The sequence below is a fragment of the Rhinatrema bivittatum genome, chromosome 17 (genome assembly GCF_901001135.1).
Source record: "Rhinatrema bivittatum chromosome 17, aRhiBiv1.1, whole genome shotgun sequence".
In the NCBI taxonomy this organism is placed as follows: Eukaryota; Metazoa; Chordata; class Amphibia; order Gymnophiona; family Rhinatrematidae; genus Rhinatrema; species Rhinatrema bivittatum.
In genome coordinates, this window is record NC_042631.1 from 59,470,104 (window position 1) to 59,494,316 (window position 24,213).

The 24,213-nt window shown below is 45.0% G+C and overlaps 1 long non-coding RNA gene across 1 annotated transcript in view; it reads left to right on the forward strand.

Annotated features, from left to right (window-relative positions):
- Positions 1 to 24,213, forward strand: part of LOC115079480 — a 173,871-nt gene that overhangs the window by 43,609 nt on the left and 106,049 nt on the right. The window contains exon 2 of the long non-coding RNA XR_003853296.1: positions 776 to 876. This is a non-coding gene — a long non-coding RNA (uncharacterized LOC115079480). The remainder of the gene's footprint in view (positions 1 to 775; positions 877 to 24,213) is intronic.

The window sequence follows — 24,213 nt, forward strand, 5'->3', positions numbered from 1 at the left end:
AAAACTCTAGGGGAGTAATGAATAGAGGCAGCAGAACACCAGCACACAGCACTTAACTCAATATGTGCGATTTTGTTATTTTATTACACCTTTAACATAAGTAAAATATACAGTTCAGTAGTATTATGCATAGATATGTAAAAAAGGACAATATTTAGAACATTCATCAGCTAGTCTTTATTATGAAACGTTGTTACCGGTCTTTAATGGCACTTCTTTATACATAGTATTAATACATACAATCCCCATTATTTTTTTATGTGCCTTTCTGTAAACTGTTGTGATGGTATATAACTTAACCATCTTTTAAATGGTATATAACTTAACCATCTTTTAAATAAATAAATAACCTGCTTGGAGAAATTGGGATTCATAATCAACTATGAGAAATCACACCAGTCTGCACTCAGATCCTGCAGTTTATCGGAGTGCTTTTTCCTCCCAACAGAGCAGATCCAAACTTTTCACAAACTGGCTTCTGCATTGACAAGTCACTCGAGAAGCTCAGCACATAAAATTCTTACAGTGCTGGGTCATATGGTGGCAGCTCTATACATCGTACTGCATGCTTTTTATTAACTGAGGAGAGTCGGGTAATCATGCGGGAATAGGCACGCAGAGCACAGCTCCGTATCTACTGAGAGAGTTTCTGCGTCACGCCGCCAGGAGGATGTCTCAAAGATCATGGCTAATTCATCCTGCTATCAACGGAAAACACAGTTTACGGTAAACTGCTTTTAGCCATTTTACAGTTTTGTTTTTCAATTTTTTTCAGCCTTGCTAAGAACTCTAATGAAAAGTAATAATATTCACTTCACTGTACTTCTGTCTGTGCTCGGAATATCCTTGGGCATTTTGGATAGAAAGATTTCTACGGTAATGTATACAAAAGGTTCAAAATGTAGAGTACTAAAATATTATTATATGTGCTAACACATTTTTGAAAACTGGGGGTTTATGAAATAAACCTTGCCCAGCTGTTATGCTGTCAAATCTCCTTTCCTGTCTAAGCCTTATTCATGAAAATGTTCTTATTTTTTTTCTTATTTTTTATTTGAGACTTTTATATACCGACATTAGTGTGCGAACATCATACTGGTTTACATTGTAACTGATAGATGGAAAATACAATGAACAGGAGAGGGGGCGGGGAAAACTAGTAATAAGGGAGCATCACAAGGTTGAAAACAGTGACTTGTACCTGAAGTGTGTGCAAGCGTGTATCGGAAGGTAGCATAGAAGGGCAGAGGGCAGGTCTAGTCTGAGTAGGCCTGTCGAAAGAGCCATGTCTTTAATTTCTTTCTGAATTTAGACTAGCATGGTTCAAGTCTGAGCAGTGTGGGGAGGGAGTTCCATTGCTTAAGACCTGCAATGGAAATTGTATGATCCCTTGTGGAGGAGAGGTGAGCCCTTTTTAAGAGAGGGTACTTTGAGGGTACCTCTGACGGCCCTGGTGGGCCGGTCAGAACGTGTGAGGTGGAAGGGTTCATCTAGCCAGTTGGAATTATGGCAGTAGATGGATTAAAGAGGATACGTGTTATTTGTTATTTGTAATTTTTTCTACTTTTCAGTTATAATCTAAAGTGGTATGATGTTGCTACTAATACTGGTATAAAAAAAATATTAAATAAATAAATGGGGAGCCAATGGAGGTCTTTGAGTATGGGGGTGATATGGTCAGATTTCCGTGAGTTTGTGTTGATCCTAGCTACAGCGTTCTGGAACATTTGTAAGGGTTTAATGGTAGAAGAGGGGAGCCCAAGCAGAAGGGAGTTACAGTAATCAAGCTTGGAGGATAGTGTGGCCTGGATGACAGTCCGGAAATCATGATAGTGGAGAAGGGGTCTTGAGTTTTTTTTAGGACATTGAGCTTAAAAAAAGCCCTCTTTGAGGATCGAACTGATATATATTTTTTTAGGTTTAGTTGTTGGTCTAGAATGACTCCCAGGTCTCTTACACATGGCTGAGATGATATGACATTGAAGGCTGGGTCATTGGAGATTAAAGGTTTGGGGGGTTGGTGTTGGGATATAAGGAGCAGTTCTGTTTTGGATGTGTTTAAGGCAAGGGGAATGTTTGTGAGGAAATTGTTTATGGAGGAGAGGCATGTATCCCAATATGCCAGGGCATCGGATAGGGAGTTTTGAATGGGGATGATGATTTGTACATCATCAGCATAGAGGTAGAATTTGAGGCCGAGGTCCGTTAGTAGCTGACAGAGGGAGTGAGGTATATGTTGAATAAGGTGGAGGAGAGAGAGGAACCTTGTGGGACGCCTTGGGACAGGGAGTAGAGTGCGGATTCGGCATTACCTATTTTGACAGCAAACTTCCTATTAGATAAATATGACTTAAACCATAGGCGGGCTAAACCTGAGATGCCTATTTCTGACAGCCGGGTGAGGAGGTGGTTATGGTTGATGGTGTCAACCATATTTGTATTTCCTGCAAATTTGATATTTGTTAGAAACAATGCATAGTCTTGCAAGCTCTCCTATTTTCCAAATTAGACTATTGTAACGCAATACTCCTTGGATTACCTGCTTCTACCATTACACCGCTTCAACTTTTACAAAATGTTGCAGCAAGATTACTCAGTAACCTCAAAAGATCAGATCACATTTCTCCAGTTCTCAAAGATCTTCACTGATTACCAATTTTTATAGAATTCAATACAAGACTTTATCTCTTATTCATAAAGCTTTGTACACCAACAAGACTAATTGGATGGATACAACACTTCTTTTTCAACTCCCAAAAAGATCTTTACGCTCCACAAACACTGGTCTCCTTTAAATTCCCTCCCCAAGAATATCCTGTCTCATCTCAACAAGACAATGTGTTTTCTCAAAAGCTGGCCCACTATTATGGAATACCATTCCAAATGATCTAAGACTTGAATCATCTTCACAAACTTTTAAAAAAAAGAACTAAAAACATGGATTTTTCAAAAGCATTTTTAACATAATAAAAAGAATTAACTCCCAGATTCAATTTAATTATTTCTCATTCTTTCTCTATCTCCTCTCTTTTTTAATAATTTATTTCTCCCTTATGTCTATTATTTCCTCCGCTACTTTTCTATTACATTGTAACATTTCTAACCTTTGTTATATGTAAACCGATGTGATGACTTTTGTTGAGTATTGGTATCTAAAAAAACAAATAAATAAATAAAACTGTTAGACTGAAAGCGGTAGTCACAATATTAGTTATTAGTCTCCTATGCATTCAGGACTTTCCTCATAGCTGAGTTTTAGTCTAAGTTTATTCATCAGTCTCTCTGAATGAGTTCAGGATTAGTGGTGAAAACATAGGTAGGATGCTTGCTTATAAAATAACCATTTCCTTTTCCGCCTGCTAGACCAGTCGTCATGTATGGGTTTCCTTTCTCCTCATTTAAAGGAAACAGAACACACCTCTTTCATAACCTAACTCTGGACTAAAAGGGAGGTGTGTTTCAAAGCTCTTGCCAGTAGTCTCTATCTCCAGCAACTGTTAATTCAGTAGGTAATGAATTAACAACAGTTCCCAGAGGACAATAGTTCCCAGAGCCTAGATTGACTCTGGCCTGGTCAAGCCCTTGTTGTACCTAGAATAACAGTCCTTTAGGGCAGCGCTTCTCAACCGGTGTGTCGCGACAATCGCCAATTGGAAGCCTCCTTTCTTCCTATCCCCTTTGCGCAATGGGAAGCCTCCTTCATTCTGCCTGCCCCCACGCAGGCCAATCAGAAACCTCCTCCCTTCTACCTACCAGTGGGAGTAGGAAGAAGGGAGGAAGCCTTTGATTGGCCGGTGAGGCAGGCATCCCAGGGGTGGGATGGGAGAAATAGCAGTTTCAAACTCCGATGAAGCAAGGCCGCCACAGCCAGTGGCGGCGAAGAGGAAACCCGACCTCGACTGAGGCCACCACTGGAGCCCATTCTCATGGTGGCGCAAAAAGAAGGCCTGCCGGAGTAAAGCCGCGGCGGAACTGGAGCCCATCCCTGCAATGAAGAAAGAATACGTTTTTGGTGAGAGCAGGTGTGTGTGGGTGTGAATGAGTGCCTGGGTGAGAGCTGGTGTGTCTGTGGGTGTGAATGGGCGCCTGGGTGAGAGCTGGTGTGTCTGTGGGTGTGAATGGGCGCCTGGGTGAGAGCTGGTGTGTCTGTGGGTGTGAATGGACGCTTGGGTGAGAGCTGGTGTGTCTGTGGGTGTGAATGGGTGCCTGGGTGAGAGCTGGTGTGAATGGTTGCCTGGGTGAGAGCTTGTGTGTGTGGGTGTGAATGGGTGCCAGGGTGAGAGTTGGTGTGAATGGGTACCAGGGTGAGAGCTTGAATGGAAGCCTGGGTGAGAGCTGGTGTGAAATGGTGCTTGGGTGAGAGCTTGTGTCTGTGGGTGTGAATGAGCACCTGGGTGAAAGTCTGTGGGTGTGTATGGATATTGGGTGAGAGCTGGTGTGAATGGGTGTTTGGGTGAGAGCTTGTGTGTTTGGGTGTGAATGGAAGCTGGGTGAGAGCTGGTGTAAATGGGTGCTTGGGTGAGAGTTTGTGTGTGTAGGTGTGAATGGAAGCCTGGGTAAGAGCTGGTGTGAATTGGTGCGAGAGCATTTGTGTGTGATCTAGAGCTTGTATATAAGAGACCATGAGTGTGATTGAGAGAGAGACTGGTCAGGAAGATGACTGGTGTGCATATGTGAGAGAGAGACTGGTCAGGAAGATGACTGGTGTGAGAGAAACAGAGACTGGTCGTGGGGTCAAATTGGAGGTGTGTGTATGAGTGACTGGTTGTGGGCACTAAAGAAGAGGACTGTGAGGACAGAGCTTCAGCAGCCCTTGCTGCTTCTGGTGAGTGCTATTCCCTTCCAGGCCAAAGGAGTAGGAGAGTTGCTGGAGAGGTAAATTTATTTATTTTATTTATTTCACATTTTTCTATACCGAGCTTCATGGTTGAATACCATATCAGATCGGTTTACATCGAACAGGGAATAGAGAAACCTGTAACAAAAAACTGAACAGCAAATTATAATCAAAAAGAGAGCAAAAAGTTACATTGAACAAGGACTATAAACTTGGAGGCTTTACAGCTTGGAAGTAAATAGAGTAATAAAGGTGGCTTTTTAAATTTATTTTTCTTGATTGACTGCCATTTTAATTATTGGGTATTATGCGATGTCTGCTGTTTTGAAATATTTTATTGATATTTGGATATGTTTTAATAATTTTGATGTGTTTTTAATTGTTGGATATTATTCTGTTCAACAGCTATTAGTATAGCTTTTACAATTATTTCTGTGTGGGGCTCTATAGCAGCTTGGCTTATTCTGTTTTCCCAATAAGAAATGTATTATTTTTATTTATTTTATTTATTTAAGGTTTTTATATACCGGCATTCATGATAAAATCACATCATGCTGGTTTACATTAAAACAGTGGTGCATAGAAAGAAAAAACAAACTGTAGTGCAGTAGAAAGCAGTTACAAAAAACAGGGATGCTTAAACTGGGAGAGGAAGGAAAAAGAAAAGGTTAATAGCATTTTAAATATTTACAACGAACAGTTAAATGAGCTGGCTGTGTTATAGAACTTGAAGTTGAAGGACATTAGCTGGAGTCCGGGAAAGCTTGTTTGAAGAGCCAAGTCTTAAGTCTCTTCCTGAAGGTTGGTATTAGTGTTGGTAATATTATTAGTGTTTAGGGCCTGATTTAATAGTTGTATTTCTTAGATAGGATTGTAACTTTTATTTATTTATCTATTTAAAAGGTTTTTTTTTGCCGACATTAAATTTAAGATTTTATGCTTAATACATAAAGCAATCTGCAGAGCAAGTAGACTGGATGAATGCAGTCATACGCATTCATACCCTGCACCGAAATCTGCGTTCAGCTGGTAAAGGACTCCTTACAATTCCTTCTATCGCCACTGCCAGACTCACTTCTGTCAGGGAAAGGGCTGTTTCATTGGCCAGTCCAGGATTATGGAATTCATTGCCTACTGAATTAAGGCTCCAGAGTGATTTAAAAGAGTTTAAGAAAGCACTGAAAACTTGGTTGTATGTACAAGCATTTCAAGTAGAAGCCAGTTAGTAATTTGTTACGTTATTTTTATTATTTTAGGTTAAAGACTTTTGTTTTTACATTTGAGTATTTTAATTTGTTATGCAATTTTATTTTAAGTATTTATATGATAGAAGTTTTTTTTATGATTGGTTTAAACTTTATTGCATTTTGTCTTATTATGAAAAATTGTATTTTATGTTTCATTTTATTTTAAAGAAATATTGTAAACCGGTGTGAAGTTATATACCAACATCGGTATAGAAAATTAAGAAAATAAATAAATAAATTTATAGGTACATCTGTTTTAGTGTGTTCCATAATACAGGTGTAACTTTGTGTGAGTTAGTTTGTGTGCATTATTGCAAATCCTGAGAGTCTGTTAGGTGCTATATTTCTCTTTCCGTTTCTCCAGGTTCGCACTGCATGCAAAGTGGCTTTTTTTGGTTTTCTATTCCAGTTTCTGTCTCCATATTTATAATTTGTGGTTTTTCTGTACTTGGTGAAGGGTGTGTGACCGAGGTGAGGTATTTAACTAGCATGTAGGCATTTGTATCAATCTTATTTGCTGTGTTTTCTCAATAGGATATGCATTAGCGGGGCATCCGGGACACCTCTCCTAGCCAGACCTCCGACGTCGAGGGACATAGGTGCGGGCGGGCCTCCAGCTGCTCGCCCCTCTTCTTAAAGGGGCCCTGGACCAGGAAGTGTCCCAGCCCCAGGAAGTGAAGTCTGAAGACAGCCTCTTTAAAAGCCTTGGCCCTGCCTGCCGGCCTTGCCTTGCAACAGCTGCTTTGGTGCCTTCATGTCTAGCTAGCTGCTTTGGTGCCTTCATGTCTCTGCCTTTTCCCGTCGATAGCAGGGCTGAATTAGCCATGCTGTAATGGGAACTGTCAATCAGGCCTGGGAGGTGGAGTTTCAAAGTGATGTCAGAGCTTTGCTATGAGGCTGTGTGTGAGTTCCCGCGCTGGAATCGACTCTCCTCAGTCTGTTTTTCTGTGCGCAGGTTCGCACGCAGAGCTTCAGACCTCCTCAGCACCTATTCTTTCTGAGAGGGAAAAACTTCAAATATGAAAGAACACGGTAAGAAGGAAGGGGGACGACCATCGGGCTTTAAGCCTTGCCCCTGCGGCAAGGTGATGCTATCGGTGTCTGGGCCCAGATCACCTGATGCAGGCCTGCCAACAATGTGGCAAGATGTCCCCCAGAGTGCACTGACAAACATGAAAAAATGATGGCGCTGACAGGGCAGAGACAGGGCTCCTATGCTCCACCCTCGGAGGCCCGATCTTCCCCGGGACCAACCGCCCTGACGCCCCCGCAGATGCATTGAGCGACGTCGCTGGAACTGACGGCTTCCAAACGGGGTGAAGACTGAAGGACAAAGCCCAAGCACAATGTGCTTCGAGGCAGAGACCTGAAACGTGCCGACCGTCATGGTCGCGATGCTCCATCGGCATCGGAAAGCCGAAAAATCAGGAAGCCGACGCAGGGGATCGAGGTTTCGGTCAGGCCGCATGGCGCGAAGGCGTCGAAGGACGCAACATCGCCGCCGATGCACGGCACATCAGTCTCGAAGCCAACGCAAGGCACATCCTCAGCGCAGGCAGACGGCGCACCCTCTACATCGGCGCCGGCGCACGGCGCACTCAATTCAGCAATGCTCCAAGACCGTGCCAGAATGTTGGGAATTATTAGACAGGGAATGGTGAATAAAACGGAAGATATCATATTGCCTCTGTATCGCTCCATGGTGATACCGCACCTTGAATACTGTGTACAATTCTGGTCGCCGCATCTCAAAAAAGATATAATTGCGATGGAGAAGGTACAGAGAAGGGCTACCAAAATGATAAGAGGAATGGAACAACTCCCCTAAGAGGAAAGACTAAACAGGTTAGGAATTTTCAGCTTGGAGAAAAGACGACTGAGGGGGGATATGATAGAGGTGTTTAAAATCATGAGAGGTCTAGAACGGGTAGATGTGAATCGGTTTTTTACTCTTTCGGATAGTAGAAAGAAAGACTAGGGGGCACTCCATGAAGTTAGCATGGGGCACATTTAAAACTAACCGGAGAAAGTTTTTTTTTACTCAACGCACAATTAAACTCTGGAATTTGTTGCCAGAGGATGTGGTTAGTGCAGTTGGTGTAGCTGTGTTTAAAAAAGGATTGGATAAGTTCTTGGAGGAGAAATCCATTACCTGCTATTAAGTTCACTTAGAGAATAGCCACTGCCATTAGCAATGGTGACATGGAATAGACTTAGTTTTTGGGTACTTGCCAGGTTCTTATGGCCTGGATTGGCCACTGTTGGAAACAGGATGCTGGGCTTGATGGACCCTTGGTCTGACCCAGTATGGCATTTTCTTATGTTCTTATGTACTTCATCACCTCTTGCCAGGACCTCAAGACATTCCACCTCCTTGGAGAGGGATGTGGTCAGTATTTCATCTTCCATACCATATTCTTCCACGTCTTCATGTTCATCTGTACAGAGTAACGTATGTCCAAGGCATAATCATGCCAAATCCCTATCTGGAACCGATAAACCTGGGATAAGGACGATCAGGTTCCAGGACCCAGTACATTACATTACCAGTAACGCCTGATTCACATGAGACCCCAGCCCCTCCAGCTGTGGTCCAACGTCCGAAGATGCCTCCAATGGCGAAACTGGCTTTCTCTCACTTATCTGAGGCTTTATCAGGCTTCTTTGACTCTCTTCAATCTTCCTTTCAGTTACCGGATGCTACCTCACCTAGTTCTCCTGAAACACAAGGTCAGGAAGAGAATCCGTCACAACCAGAGCCTTCGCCAACGCTGTTGGTACATGACACGCCTGTTCCCGAACATCCATCACCGGGAGCTTCTCCATCGTCTCACTCAGCAATCTCTTCCTCAGCAAGTTACCCTTCAGATCCCCCGAATCAACCACAGGAGCTTTATTCTCCTGAGGATTTATCGTATCCTAAGTTCTTAAACTTGGCACCATCCTTCATTTAGAAGTGCAAAAGTTACCTGACCCAAGATCGGAAACACTTGGTCTCCTGAGACTCCGGGGGAACCAGCATCACTACCCCCACAGGAAGTACTAGACACAGTAGTTAAGAAGTCATGGGAAACCCCACATACTCTGTCTGCAGTGTCGCAGAAGACTGATCTGAAATTCCGCATGCCAAAAGCATCTTATTATACAGTGCCGCAACTTCCACATACATCCATTGTGGTGGAATCTGCATTGCAATGCTCAAAGAGATCAAAGTCTCACACCTCTTATCCTCCTGGAAAGGATAATCGTACCCTAGATGATTTTGTTCGAAAAATTTATCAGAATTCCATGCTAGCGGCACAAATACACACCCACCAATTCTACATGGTCTAATACATGTACGAATGTATTCAGGTGACAAAAGGTCTGCTTTCTTCCACAACACAACCAATTCCTCAACCCATCCAAGACATGGAGGAATGTTCCAGACACCTCCTGCGGGCCATTTATGAGGGCTTTGAAACCTCTTCGAGGGCTTCCGCTACGGGGCTGTCAGCTCGACAGTTAGCCTGGCTCAGAGCTAGTGCTATTAGGGAAGACCACGACAAGCTTGTGAGTTTACCCTGTACAGGGGACAATCTCTTTGGAGAACGATTCCAGATGACTGTCGCCCAACTGAAGGAGTAGGCTGTAGCAGTATAGTCGTTAACCATACAGTTGCCATTTAGCTCTTCACGCCGATACTTTGGCAACAATCGCCGCCAGTCCTTTGCTAGATGGCCATATCGTTCTTTTCAACCTTATCGGCAACTGTCATACCCTCAATATCAAAGACAACAAACGCCTCAACAACCATCACAAAATAGAAGAGGGAAACCGAGGGCCCAACGGCAGCAGGCACAGCAACCGGTGGCCCCGAAAAAAATTCACGCAGTCTTTTTGAACCCTCAGCCACCACTATTACAGCAAGCATCCCCCCGAGCAGACTTCAACAATGCCTACCGCCGTGGGAATCAATCATTTCAGACCAGTGGGTTCTAGAGATAATAAAACAAGGATACCAACTCCAGTTTACCACAAAACCCTTCCTCCCTCATTTACAACATCAGTCGATGCGAAAGAATCATCCTCAACTCGTCCAAGAAGTCTCTATACTTCTACAACAGCAAGCAATCCGAGTTGTACTACACACAACCCTGAACAAAGGGTTTTACTTCCCATATTTCCTCATTCCAAAGAAATCGGGAGGACTTCGTCCAATCCTGGATCTCCGGGACTTGAACAAATATCTGGTCAAGGAGAAGTTCAAAATGGTATCCCTAAAGTCCATTCTTCCTCTGCTACAGTCAAACGATTGGATGTGCTCAATAGACTTGAAGGATGCCTATACACATATTCCCATCCACCCATCCTCGTGGCAGTACCTCTGCTTTCAATACAAGCAACAACATTACCAATACAAAGTTCTCCCCTTTGGACTCTCGGCGGCACCCAGAGTCTTTACCAAGTGTATGGTGGTAGTGGTGGCTCACTTACGTCAGAAAGGGATGATAATCTTTCCATATCTGGACGACTGGCAGATAGTAGCGTTGAGCCCACAACACCTTCAACAGTTGATAGAGTGTCTGAATGCTCTGGGTCTAATAATTAATTATCACAAATCGAACTTGAAACTCACTCAAATTTTCCAATTCATTGGTGCTCGACTAGACACAATATGCCACAGAGTATTTCTACCGGAAGATAGAAAACTCAAATGTGTCACCTCCTCTGAATTCTTCTCCACACACAAAAACCGTCATATGGCAGCAGCCATTTTCACTGTTCCCAACACCAGACTTCACATGCGTCTTCTACAATGGGGGTTGAAGCGACAATGGAATCAATACTCGCAACCATTGCACAACCACCTAATACTCACTGCGGAAATGGCACAGGATATCAGTTGGTGGCTCAAGAAATCCACCCTTTCCAAGGGAGCATTGTTCAACCCACTTCCTCACAATGCAGTCCTAACCACAGATGCAACTCGCAAAGGATGGGGAGCCCATCTAGACCTCCTAAAAAACTCAAGGTCTATGGTCCCTGTCTGAACAACATTTAGAAATCAACCTATTGGAGCTTCGGGCGATCTGAAACGCCCTCCAAGCGCTCTAGTCCCATCTACGGGGCCGCAGAGTGATGGTCTACATGGGCAACTAAGTGGCGATGTTTTACGTAAAAAAACAAGGAGGGTCCGGTTCGTGGTCCTTTTGCCAGGAAGCCCTGCTGATCTTCCAATTAGCACATCAACATTCCATTCTTCTGCAAGCAACGTACTTACCAGGACTTGCAAATTCCAGAGCGGACAGATTAAGTTGGGTATTTTATCCTCACGAATGGACTCTCAGCACAGATGTAGTTCAAAGCTTTTTTGAAAATGGGGGACTCCGACAGTAGATCTCTTTGCAACAGAGGGGAATGCTCAACTTCCTCGTTTCTGCTCACTGTGGCCAACTCCCAACAGAATAGCACAAGATGCATTCCTTATTCCTTGGCATGAAAGCCTGATGTACGCTTTCCCTCCAATCCCGCTCATCACAAGAACTATTCAAAAGTGTATAACGGACCAGGCACAATTAATCCTCATTACACCTGCGTGGCCCAGGCAACCATGGTACAGTTATCTACTTCACCTTTCCATAACAGGAAAGGTGAAGTAGATAACTGTACCATGTGAAGTAGATAACTGTACCCCGGAGCCACGAGGCTTCCCTGCCGTCCTTGCCTCTGCTTGCTCTCCACGCTGCCTTAGACCCGCCCCCGGAGCGCGTCATCAGCGGGGCCGGACACCAACTTAAAAAAGAGCAGCCACCGGGAGCTGCCCTCTTTCTCCTGCACTTCACCGCCATCGGATCTTGGGCCCTGAGCTGCCGGCTGGGACCCGCTGGGGTCACAGGAGCCCCCCCGGAGCCACGAGGCTTCCCTGCCGTCCTTGCCTCGGCCTGCCCTCCACTCTGCCTTAGAGCCGCCCCCGGAGCGCGTCAACAGCGGGGCCGGACACCAACTTAAAAAAGAGCATCCACCGGGAGCTGCCCTCTTTCTCCTGCACCTCACCGCCGTCAGATCTTGGGCCCTGAGCTGCTGGCTGGGACCCGCCGGGGTCACAGGAGCCCACCCGGAGCCACGAGGCTTCCCTGCCGTCCTTGCCTCGGCCTGCCCTCCACGCTGCCTTAGACCCGCCCCCCGGAGCGCGTCATCAGCGGGGCCGGACACCAACTCAAAAAAGAACACTCACCGTTGGCGCCTCGCGACAAAGGGGCCTGCCCCTTTGTGCATCCCTTCGTGCGTCCCCTGAAAAGATCAAAGTCCACCTCCATATACAGGCTCGGGGGTCGCTATGTAAATCCTCTCCATTTGACAACCCCACTGCTCTCACCTCAAATGTCCTCTACCTATAAGTCTCGCTTCTTCTTTATCCCCATTCTTGTGTCCCTCCAATATCCCACCCATACATCTGCTGTACTCTAGCCTTATTCTCCTTCGCCTAACTGTAAGTATTGTAATCAGCACTGTTCAATACCTCTCTGCTGTATAATCTGAAATTGCCTACCTTTATAGCCACTGAAACAGCCCTGCTCCACTACATTTAACTGGATCCTAGCCAATCAATCTCTCTCCTACCTTTTTCCTCCTCTTGCCACTATGACCACTCACCTAATCCCCCGCATTTACCTCCCTCATAACAGACGCCCCCACCCCACCTACCATCTCCTCCCCACAAGTCTCTCCTTCCCATCCTTCCCATCCTCACAACCCCCTTTACCCAAATTCTAGGACTCACAACTCTCTCGATCATCCTGTTTAACGCCCAATCCCTTTCCAAAAAAAACCCTATCCTCTATGACCTCCTCACCGACTGCAAACCAGATATCTGTGCCATCACAGAAACTTGGCTCAGAGAAACTGATACTGTCCTCCTTAACCAACTACCTTCTCACTCATACGAAATCGTATCCATCCCCAGACCAAAAAAAAGAGGAGGTGGCATCCTCCTAGCCTTCAAAATGTTTTTTGAAGGCTAGGAGGCTCTATTGAACGTGATCCATCTCCCGTAATTGAATTCATTTCCGCCAATATCAACATTGAAATCCCCTCCATCATTCTAGGAGACTTTAATCTCCATGTCGACGCCTCCCCTCTCACCTCCTCTTGCGAATCTTTCCTCACCGCCCTCTAAGCAATAGGTCTCAGACAAATTGTCACTTCCCCGACTCATCAAGCTGGTCACTCCCTTGACCTCATCTTCATTAACCACTGTTTTCTACCTCCCCACCCCCCTACCTGCTCCCCGGTACCCTGGTCCGACCACTTCCTCATTGAAGCCTCCCTACCCTTCACCGCTCCAGTCACCCCTAACGTAACATGCAACACCACTATCACATTCAGAAAACCCTGCTCTGGTGATGAACTCTCCCTTGCACTTGACTGCTCCGACCCTGAAGCAGCCCTCACATCCTGGAGAAATATCACACTTAATATTGCCAATAAATTATGCCCTATCTCTAAAGGAGAACTGCATCATTCTTCTAAAAACCACCAACCTTGGTACAGAGCAGAACTGAGACCCTTAAAAAATAAACTTAGGCAACAGGAAAGAACCTGGCGCAAAGCTCCCTTGCCCCAGCATGCCTCCAGTTATAAATCTGCTCTTCACCAATACAGAATAACCACACTCAAGACCAAACGAGACTTCTATGCTACTAAAATCCACGAATATATGTATAATCCTAAGGCTCTCTTCACATATGTAGCCGATCTCACCAAGTCTTCTCATCCTCCCATCCCAGACAATGAAGCCACCGCCAGAAGTGAAGAAATCGCCCATTTCTTCCACACAAAAATCACCAACATCGTCCTCAGATTCCAACACCCATCTCCCACCATCCACCCTCCCTAGCCCCAGCAAGTTACCCCCATTTCTACATCTCTCGAAACTCTTGAACTGACCTCAGCTAAGGAAGTTGAATCAGTTCTTAAAAAACTCAAACCCGCCTCTCATCCTTCAGACACTATACCCACAAAAACCCTACTTTCCATCCCAAATTCTGTTTCCAAACCTATTGCAGACATTATTAACTCCTCCTTATCTTCAGGCTCCGTCCCAGATGCTCTCAAACAAGCGATAGTTAAACCTCTCCTTAAAAAACCCTCGCTAGACCCCAAAGACCCTTCCAACTTCCGCCCCATCTCTAACCTGCCCTTTATCTCTAAGATCATGGAAAAGATAGTGAATATCCAACTCACAGAATATCTTGAAAACAATAAAATACTGCACCCTGCCCAATTTGGTTTCCGCAAATCCCTCAACACCGAAACACTCCTACTCTCCCTCTCAGATCACATACTCAGAGGCATGGATCAGGGCAATTGCTACCTTCTCGCCCTACTCGACATTTCAGCTGCCTTTGACACCATCAATCACAATCAACTCCTCACCCGGCTGGCCGAAATACGCATCTCAGGCCTAGCCCTGCTATGGTTTAAATCTTACCTTTCCAATAGGAAGTTCGCCGTCAAAATAGGAAATGCCGAATCCACACTCTACTCTCTGTCTCAAGGCGTCCCACAAGGTTCCTCTCTCTCCTCTACCTTATTCAACATTTACCTTACCCCCCTCTGTCAGCTGCTAACAGACCTCGGCCTCAAATTCTATCTCTATGCTGATGATGTTCAAATACTCATCCCCATGCATAGCTCTCTAACTGATGCCCTGGCACATTGGAACACATGTCTCACTTCCATAAATGACTTCCTCACAAACATCCACCTTGCATTAAACACTTCCAAAACGGAACTGCTCCTTCTTTCCCAACACCAACCCCCCAAACCCCTGATCTTCAGTGACCCAGCCTTCAACACCATATCTTCCCAACCCTGTGTAAGAGACCTAGGGGTAGTTCTTGACCAACAACTGAACCTAAAAAAATATATCAGCTCCATCCTAAAAGAGGGCTTCTTCAAGCTCAATGTCCTAAAGAAACTTAGACCCCTCCTCCACTATCACGACTTCCGAACTGTTATCCAAGCTACTCTTTCCTCAAGGCTCAACTACTGTAATGCCCTTCTCCTTGGACTACCCTCCTCCACCACTAAACCTTTACAAATGTTTCAAAATGCTATCGCCAGGGTCATCACAAACACACGGAAATCCGATCACATCACTCTCATACTCAAAGACCTCCACTGGCTCCCTATAACATTCCGTATACTATTTAAAACTCTTTCCATAATTCACAAATCCATTTACTCCTACAACTCCAACTGGCTTGATGAGCCCTTTTGCCTCACACATTCTGATCGACCCACCAGGTCTGTCAACAAAGGAACTCTAACAGTACCCCCCCTGAAAAAAGCCCACCTCTCCACCACAAGGGACCGCACAATTTCCATTGCTGGCCCCAAACAATGGAACTCTCTTCCGACTGTTCTTAGACTCGAGCCATGCTACTCTAAATTCAGAAAGGAACTAAAAACCTGGCTCTTCCGTCAAGCATACCCAGAGTAGTTCGCACTCATAGCCCTCCCCCCCCTCTAATACTTGCCCCCATACACCTCTGAATTTATTAATCTTTAAGCATTGACATCTTCCTATATTCCTTCAGGACCCCTGTATATAATCTCCCTCTTGGTCCCTCTGTATATAGTTGCACCATTGTAGATAATTTATTGTGTTTACCGTTTTACTGTTACTGTTTTGAACCTTCGGTACCACTGTACCTCTGTGATTCCTTTTACTCCTCCCCCCTCCCCTGTTCATTGTAATTTCAAATCTTTCAGTTGTAATGTAAACCGGTGTGATGTTTGCAAACTAATGCCGGTATATAAAAATCATAAATAAATAAATAAATAACAGACCCGATTCATCTGCCGAATCGGTCAGATTTCCTAATCAAACAACAAGGCACGCTTCTTCACCCACTTCACGCCTCTCTTCACTTGACGGTGTGGAGATTGAGCAGCTCCTGCTAGTGGGGAATTTTGTTAGATGTGCACCAATTGGTATAACGTTTCCACTTGAATCCATAATTGCGTTTCTGCAATTTTGATTGCGCTATTAACCTCTTACCAGGCACTTTCCTCCCCGGGGAAGGGTGTATCCTCTCTCCCCAGCAGAAAGCAGGGCCATGTCCCAATACATCCAGGAAAATCTCGAGAAAGGGTTCATCTGACCATCCTCTTCATCGGCTGGTGCAGGTTTTTTCTTTGTCACCAAAAAAGATGGCTCCCTAATGCCATGTATAGATTATCAAGGACTCAATGCTATTACTAAGAAGGATAGATATCCCCTGCCACTCATCACAGAACTGCTAGATCGTCTTAAAACTGCCAAATATTTTCTAAGCTGGACCTGCGTGGAACATACAGCCTTGTCCGTATCCGGCTGGGGGACGAATGGAAGACGGCCTTTAATACTGAGGACGGCCACTACGAGTACCTCATCATGCCCTTTGGCCTATGTAATGACAGTGTTCCAGTATATGATGAATGAGATTTTTAGAGATCTTCTATATGACTCAGTGGTCATTTATCTTGATGACATCCTTATTTTTTCCCCACGACATTCAGAATCATCAACAGGTACGAACTGTGTTGCAATGCTTGCGAGCCCACCGACTTTACGCCAAGCTGGAAAAATGTGCATTCTAGCAAGAGAGCCTGCCCTTCCTGGGCTACATTGTGTCCTGCCGAGGCTTCCGCATGGACCCTGAAAAGGTGCGCTGCATCCAGGATTAGGTCCAACCATCTACCCTCCGGGGTCTCCAAAGATTCCTAGGACTTGCAAACTTTTATCAACATTTTATTCCGCATTTTCCCAACTAGTGGCTCCTCTAACCGCATTTACATAAAAGGGATATGATGCCAAGAATTGGCCACTTGAGGCATGCTTAGCCTTTACTAGACTTAAGCAAGTCTTCCTACAAGAACCATGCCTCCAGCACCCTGATCCAGAACGCCCATTCATTATGGAAGTGGGTGCTTCCTCCCTAGGAGTAGGAGCAGTGCTAAGCCAAATGGCAGACTCCGGGACCTTACGACCTTGTTCATTTTTTTCACGCAAGTTCACTTCCGCGGAGTCTAAATATGGCATGGGGATAAGGAGCTTCTTGCCATTAAGCTAGCCTTGGAGGAATGTCGGCACTGGTTGGAGGGAGCACATCACCAGATCATAAGAACCTCGAATACCTGCATCAAGCAGAACGTCTTAATCCTTGTCAGGCCCGATGCTCAATTTTGTTTGCCAGTTTCGATTTTGAACTATGTTACCGCCCGGCCGAAAAGAATGCCAGGGCAGATGCACTCTCTCGCTCTTTTGAAGCCAATGAGACCCCGGACCCATCAGCATACATCATAGATCCAGCCCAGATTCTTCTAGCTGCAACCTTATCTATACCCTCCGGGAAGACTGTGGTTCCCACTAGGCATTGTCAAAAAGTCTTGGAGATGGCCCATGAATCTTTTGTGGCAAGACATTCGTGCCAACGCCGTACTTTGGATCTATTACTGATGGCCATTCATGACACGAGATGTAGAATCCCATCCCACCTGTGCCGAACCTAAGCCCACCCGTAGGATGACTGTGGGGACTTCTGCAACCTATTACTGCTCCCAAACAACCTTGGACACATTTATCTACCTATTTTATTGTGGATATTTCCACCTCCCATGGTTGTATCGTCATCTGGGTAGTCATGGATCAATTTTCGAAGATGGCTCATTTTGTGGCCCTCCCCAGCCTCCCATCTGCGCCAGAACTGGCACATCTTTTTACCTCCCATGTCTTCCGTCTACACGGCCTTCCTCTTCATATCATCACTGATCGAGGTATACAATTTACAGCTAAATATTGCCAATCCCTTTGCTGGAAATTCAGTATCCATCTGGGTTTCACTAATGCTTATCATCCCCAGGCCAATGGGCAAGTGGAGAGACTCAATCGCACCCTTAAAACCTTCTTGAGGACATTTACCAATACTCATCAGGACAATTTGGCTGACCTTCTTCCCTGGGCAGAATTCTCACATAATTCCCACATCAGTTCCTCTACAGGCACTTCTCCCTTCCAGGTATTATATGGGAGACAACCTTTACCCCCCCCCTTCCCTTACCACTCTGTACCCTCCCCTGCCCCTCAGTTGACAGCTGCCAATCTGCACAATCTCTGGCGACAGACTGAAGAATTGATCCGTAAAGCCGGCCTACGGGCCAAGAAAGTAGCTGTTCTGTCCCCAGCAGTGGGTACATGTTTGTATCTGTCTATATTGTAGTTTAAATATGTTTAGTGCAGTCCTCCCTTCTGAGGATTCTTAATACTGAAGCACTGTTTGTAACCTATGATAAAAATCTGTGAGCCTTTGCCTTTAAGAGAAGCCCCCTCGCCCCTCCACTTTATCTCACCATCGGGAGAGCTTGAATCCCACTCAATCTAACTTAAGTTTCCAGGGTGCCTTGTAGGTTCAAAGGACTGCCCTTCATGCTCCCCCTGTGCTACATGGTTCTTAGATTCGCTGCCATTGGACCCTGACCCCTGCCTCTAGCTTGTGGAGGCATTTCCTTTAGCAGCTCTCGACGAGAGTTCAGTTTGCTCCATGCTTGCTTCCCAGTAGCAGTGCTCTGTGTGACCCCTTGAAACGGATTGTGTATCGCCTTCTTCTAAGAACTAAATCAGCCTCAGATTCCTCTTACCTTCTCACCTTGCAACCCAAGAAACTCCATTCTTACTTCTCCTACCTCATCTCCAGTTACCAAAGATTCTTGCCTGGGGCTTGCGTTTGAAGTGCAACAATTGTGAGTAGAATTGCTTGTACAATAAATAATTTCAGACTTACAGAATCTTTGTCATGAGGACTGATTGGGGGGAAAGTTTAGCTGCCTGGATAATAAAACACAGATGTTTTATTTGAGCCAGAACAGTAGCTGACCGCCATCGATGACCCTGGAGAAAAGGTCTGGTTGTGTACACGTAACATCCGCCTTAGGGTTCCATCCATGAGGTTTACACCATGCTATATTGGCCCTTTTTCTGTTGTACAGCGTATGGGACCAGTCTCCTACCAGCTGTGGCTACCATCCTCAAGATACATGATGTCTTTCACGTCTCCTTGTTGAAACCTCTCATTCTTTCCTGGTCTTCTCGCAAACTACCTGAATCCTTCAGTGTCGACAGAGGATGATCGTATCTTTGAAGTTCAAGAGATTCTGTACATTTGTCGTCCTCTGAACTGCTGGGAGTATCTCATATCGTGGTGAGGCTTTGGCCTCGAAGAAAATACTTGGGAACCCGCATCCAACATACATGATAAAAATCTCTTGCGCCAGTTTCACAGTGCCCATCTCCGGGAACCCAAACCTCCTGGGAGGAGGCCTAAAAGGGGGGGGGGGGGGTACTGTTGTGTGGCGTGGCCGTACAGCCACGCAACCAACCCTGCTTACCAATACGGCTGGGTCCTTGGCCATAACTCCTCGACGGGGCATCCGGTACACCTCTCCTAGCCAGACCTCCGACATCGAGGGACGTGGGCACGGGCGGGCCTCCAGGCACTCGTCCCGCTCTTATTTATTTGTTTGTTTGTTTGTTTGTTTTTATATACCGACATTCGATCGAGATATCACATCGGTTTAGATATAACTGTAAAGGCAAATAAGACATGGGTAGCTTATTTTACAATATAACTTAGAGAACTAGATAACTTAGTACAAGATAACTTAGAGAATATAACTGTAAAGGAAAATAAGACATGGGTGGCTTATTTACAAGATAACTTCGAGAATTACAAGTAATGATTAGGGGATGTAAGGAAGGGCTATTGGATTACATTATCAACTGGATTTTTTGAGTACAAAAACAAAAACATAGTATTAAATGATAGCTTATAGTAATTAGATCTTAAAAACTTAAATAATTTAACGGATCGAGGCAACAGTATGTTAACATAGGCTGAAAACATTGCGGTGTTATGTGAGAGTTTTGTTGAGGGTGGGAAACCATGATGTTATGGTGGGGTGGGGGGGGGCCTTAATGGGTAGGCTTCGAAAATTGGGATTGGTCACTGATATCCAGTTAGGTGGGGGAGATTGAGAGGGATGATGAGGTGGGTTGATGGTGCCCTGATGGTTGGGGGTGTGGGATAGGCTAGGTTTATGGAGGAAATGCTTTTTGGAAGAGCCATGTTTTCAGGTGTTTTTTGAAGATTTGGACCGAGGGTTCAGTTCTAAGTTGAGGTGGAAGATTGTTCCATCGTGAGGGGCCTGCGACTGAAAGGGCTCGTTTCCTGATGGTGGAGAAGCCCGGATTCAGATGAGCAAAGACTCCTTTGTGGGGTGTAGAGGTGGAGGGATGTGTAGAGCCAGTTTCTTGTTGTTGTTCAGTTTTTTGTGGAGGAGTGTTAGGGTTTTGCATTGAATCCTGAAGTTTATAGGTAATCGGTGAAGGCCCTTGAGGATGGGTGTGATGTGGTTGGATTTTTTGCTGTTTGTGAGAGATCTCGCGGCTGCATTTTGGAGTAGCTGCATAGGTCTGAGGGTGGAGGTTGGGAGGCCGAGGAGGAGGGTGTTGCAGTAGTCGAGCTTGGAGAGTAGCAGCGCTTAGAGGATGGTGCGATAGTCTTGGTATTGGAGAAGCGGTTTGAGTTGTTTAAGGATTTGTAGTTAGTAGAATCCGTTTTTTATCACTGTGTTGATGTGTTGCTTGAAGCTCAGTTCGTTGTCAAGTATGACGCCAAGGTCTTTTACAGAGGGGGTTAGATGCTTCTCCAATTGTGTTGATGAGACGAGAGGTGATTTAGGGTTGTTTGAAATGTAGAGGATTTCGATCTTGTTTTGGTTGAGGGAGAGAGATAGTTGTGCGAGTAGTTGCGATATTTTTTCTTGCAGTGTGTCCCAGGTCTTCAGTGTATTTTCAAGGGTTTTGTTTAGGGGGAGAAGGATTTGTAGGTCGTCCACATAGACATAATACGAGAGGCCTGTTTCTGATAGGAATTTGCAGAGGGGGAGCAGGTATATGTTGAACAGGGTGGATGAGAGGGAAGAACCTTGTGGGGGAGGGGAATTTGGGAGGATTCTGATGTGTTTATTTTTATTTTGAAGGCTCTCTGTGAGGTAGGATTTAAACCATTTGAGTGTGGTATCACAGAGTTCGATTTCTTTCAGTCTGATTAGTAGTGTTTCGTGGTTGATTGTGTCGAAGGCGGCGGAGATGCTGGAGTATCAGGAGGTAGAATTGGCCACCGTCGAGTCCACGTTAGGATTGTGTCGGTCAGGGTGAGTAGTAGGGTTTCCGTGCTGTATAGTTTTCTGAATCTGTGTTGTGCTGGTAGTAGAATGTTGTGGTTTTCTAGGTGGTCGGAGAGTTGGTTGTTGACAATTGTTTCAAGAACTTTGGCTAAGAAGGGGAGGTTGGAGATGGGTCTGTAGTTTGCTGGATCAGTTTTGTCAAGGTGTGGTTTTTTGAGGATGGGTTTGACTACTGCACATTTCAGTTTGTCAGGGAAAATGCCGTGTTCGAAGGATAGGTCGATGATGTCTGCAATGGGTCTGGCAATGAGATTGGGGACTAGTTTTAGGAATTTGATGGGGATGGGGTTGAGAGGATGGGAGACAGGGTTTGTCTTTTGGATGATGTTTTCAATTTCGGTGGATGCAACGGGTTCAAATTGTGTCCAGGTGGTGTTGGGTATGATTGGTAATTTAGGGGGGTTCCATGTTGACGGGGGGGGGGGGGGGGGAATCTTCCCAATGAGGTTGGTGACTTTGTCCTTGAAGAAATGTGCTAAATCTTCACAGGCGTTGGTTGGGGTATCGTGTGATGTAGCGTTCTGGTTTGGGATAGTTAGGTCTGTGATGTAGGCGAATAGGGCTCTGGGATTTAATTGGTATTGGTGGATTTTTTTTGGTGTAAAAGTCATGCTTTGCTTTGTCAAGGTCAGTTTTGTATATATAGAGGATTGTCCTGTATTTGTCTTTTAGTTCTGTTTGCATTCTTCTCCATTTTTTTCGGTTTGCCTTAGTAGTCGTTTGATGTTTTTTAGATCGAGGATGTACCAGGGGGCCTTTTTTAATTTTTTTTTTTTTTTTTTTTATGGTTGGGCATTTGATCTTGGCTATTTCGGTGTTGATAGACATCCATGAGTTTGTTGCTGATTTGGCGTCGTTCTTGTTAAGGGATTTTAAAGTGTTTGGTAGCAACTCAGTGAGGTCGTCGCTGGAGCAGGGCTTGGTGAAGTTAATGTACTTGTTGAGGATGTTCAACCTCGTAAGGGGGTTTTGAAGTTGGAGGTTGGCTCTGTATAAGTTTGTGATCTGACCAAGGTATGGCGGTAGCTGTGGGTGGATGGTTGTAGGAGATTTTGTTGTTGATGAATATTAACTCAAGGGTATTACTGGATGTTTGGGTGGGGGAGTTGATTATTTGTTTAAAGCTGATAGCGGCCATGGTGTTGATGAGGAGCTCATAGGTCGGGGAGAGGAGTGTTGTGTCTAAGTGGAGATTGAAATCTCCTAGGATGATTGCAGGGCTGTCCATGTTAATGTTGGTGGATATGGCTCCAATTATTTATTTATTTATACTTTTTTTATACCGACTTTCATGATACAATCATATCAAATCGGTTTACATGGAATGGGGATTAACAACAATAACGAAGAGGATACAAGATGCAAAAGTTACAATGAACAGAGGTAATGTAACTAGGAAAGGAGAAGAAACCAGAGGTGGAGATGAAACTCGATAACTATAACAAAGTAAATGCATTGTCCAAGATAGCGCGCCCTAAACAAGCGGATTTAGTATGTGATTTGTGGCACAATGTTGCAGGCCTAGGTTGGGTGAAAGGCTTGTTGAAACAGCCAGGTTTTAAGTTATATTCTGAAAGTCAACAGACAAGCTTCCTGTCTGAGATCAGGAGGGATGGCAATCCAAATGGCTGGTCCTGCTGTCGAGAAGCCCCGTTCTCTAGTGGTTGTCAGGTGGGTGGATTTGGAAGAAAGGGCGTGCAGAGATCCTTTGTAGGCTTCTCTGATGGGTCTTGAAGAGGTGTGTAGTTTGAGTGGGAGTTGCAGGTCATTGGGGAGCTGGTGGTGAATGGTTTTATGAATGATGGTAAGGGATTTGTGAAGGATTCTATAGCTTATTGGAAGCCAATGTAGATCTCTTGAGGATGGGCGTGATATGTTCTCTTCTGTTGGTGTTTGTCAGGATTCTAGTGGCTGTGTTTTGGAGCATCTGAAGCAGTTTGGTAGCGGCGGTAGGGAGACCAAGCAGAATGGAGTTGCAGTAGTCTACTTTGGAGAACAGGATGGCCTGGAGAACTGATCTGAAGTCTTGCAAATGTAAGAGAGGTTTAATTCTTTTTAGCACTTGAAGTTTATAGAAGAAATCCTTGGTGGTGTGATTGATGAACTTCTTTAAGTTCAGATGGCTGTCGATTATTACTCCCAGGTCTCTTGCTTGAGTGATTAGGGTATTGGGTTGGGTCAGCTGGAGGGTATCGTTGTTTTCCGGTGAAATGAGTTCCGTTTTGGCAGGGTTGAGAATCAGATTGAGGCTGGTGAGGAGCAGATTGATGGATTGGAGGCAGTTGTCCCAAAATTTAAGTGTTTTTGTCAGGGATTCAGATACAGGGATCAGAATTTGCACATCGTCAGCGTATAGATAGTGGTTTCAGCTTTAGGTTTGTTAACAATTGGCAGACGGGAAGGAGGTAGATGTTGAAGAGCGTGGGAGATAGTGAAGAGCCCTGAGGTACACCTAGTGGGGAACTGATACGTGGGGACTGTTTGTTATTGACTTTGACTTTGAATCCTCTATTACTGAGGAAGGAGTCGAACCATCTGAGGGCTGTTCCTGTTATCCCAATGTAAAAAAGTTGATTTAGGAGGATGTTATGGTTCACCGTGTCGAAGGCTGCCGAGATGTCGAGGAGCACCAGTAGGAAGGAGTGCCCTTTATCTAGGCCCATGATGAGGTGGTCTGTGAGGGAGATGAGTGTTTCTGTGCTTAGCAATTTGCGGAATCCGTATTGGGAGGGGTGGAGTATTTTGTGGTCTTCAAGATATTCCAAAAGTTGAGCGTTGACTAATTTTTCCATGATTTTCGCAACAAAAGGCAGATTGGAAATAGTGCGGAAATTGTTCAGGATCTTAGGATCTAGA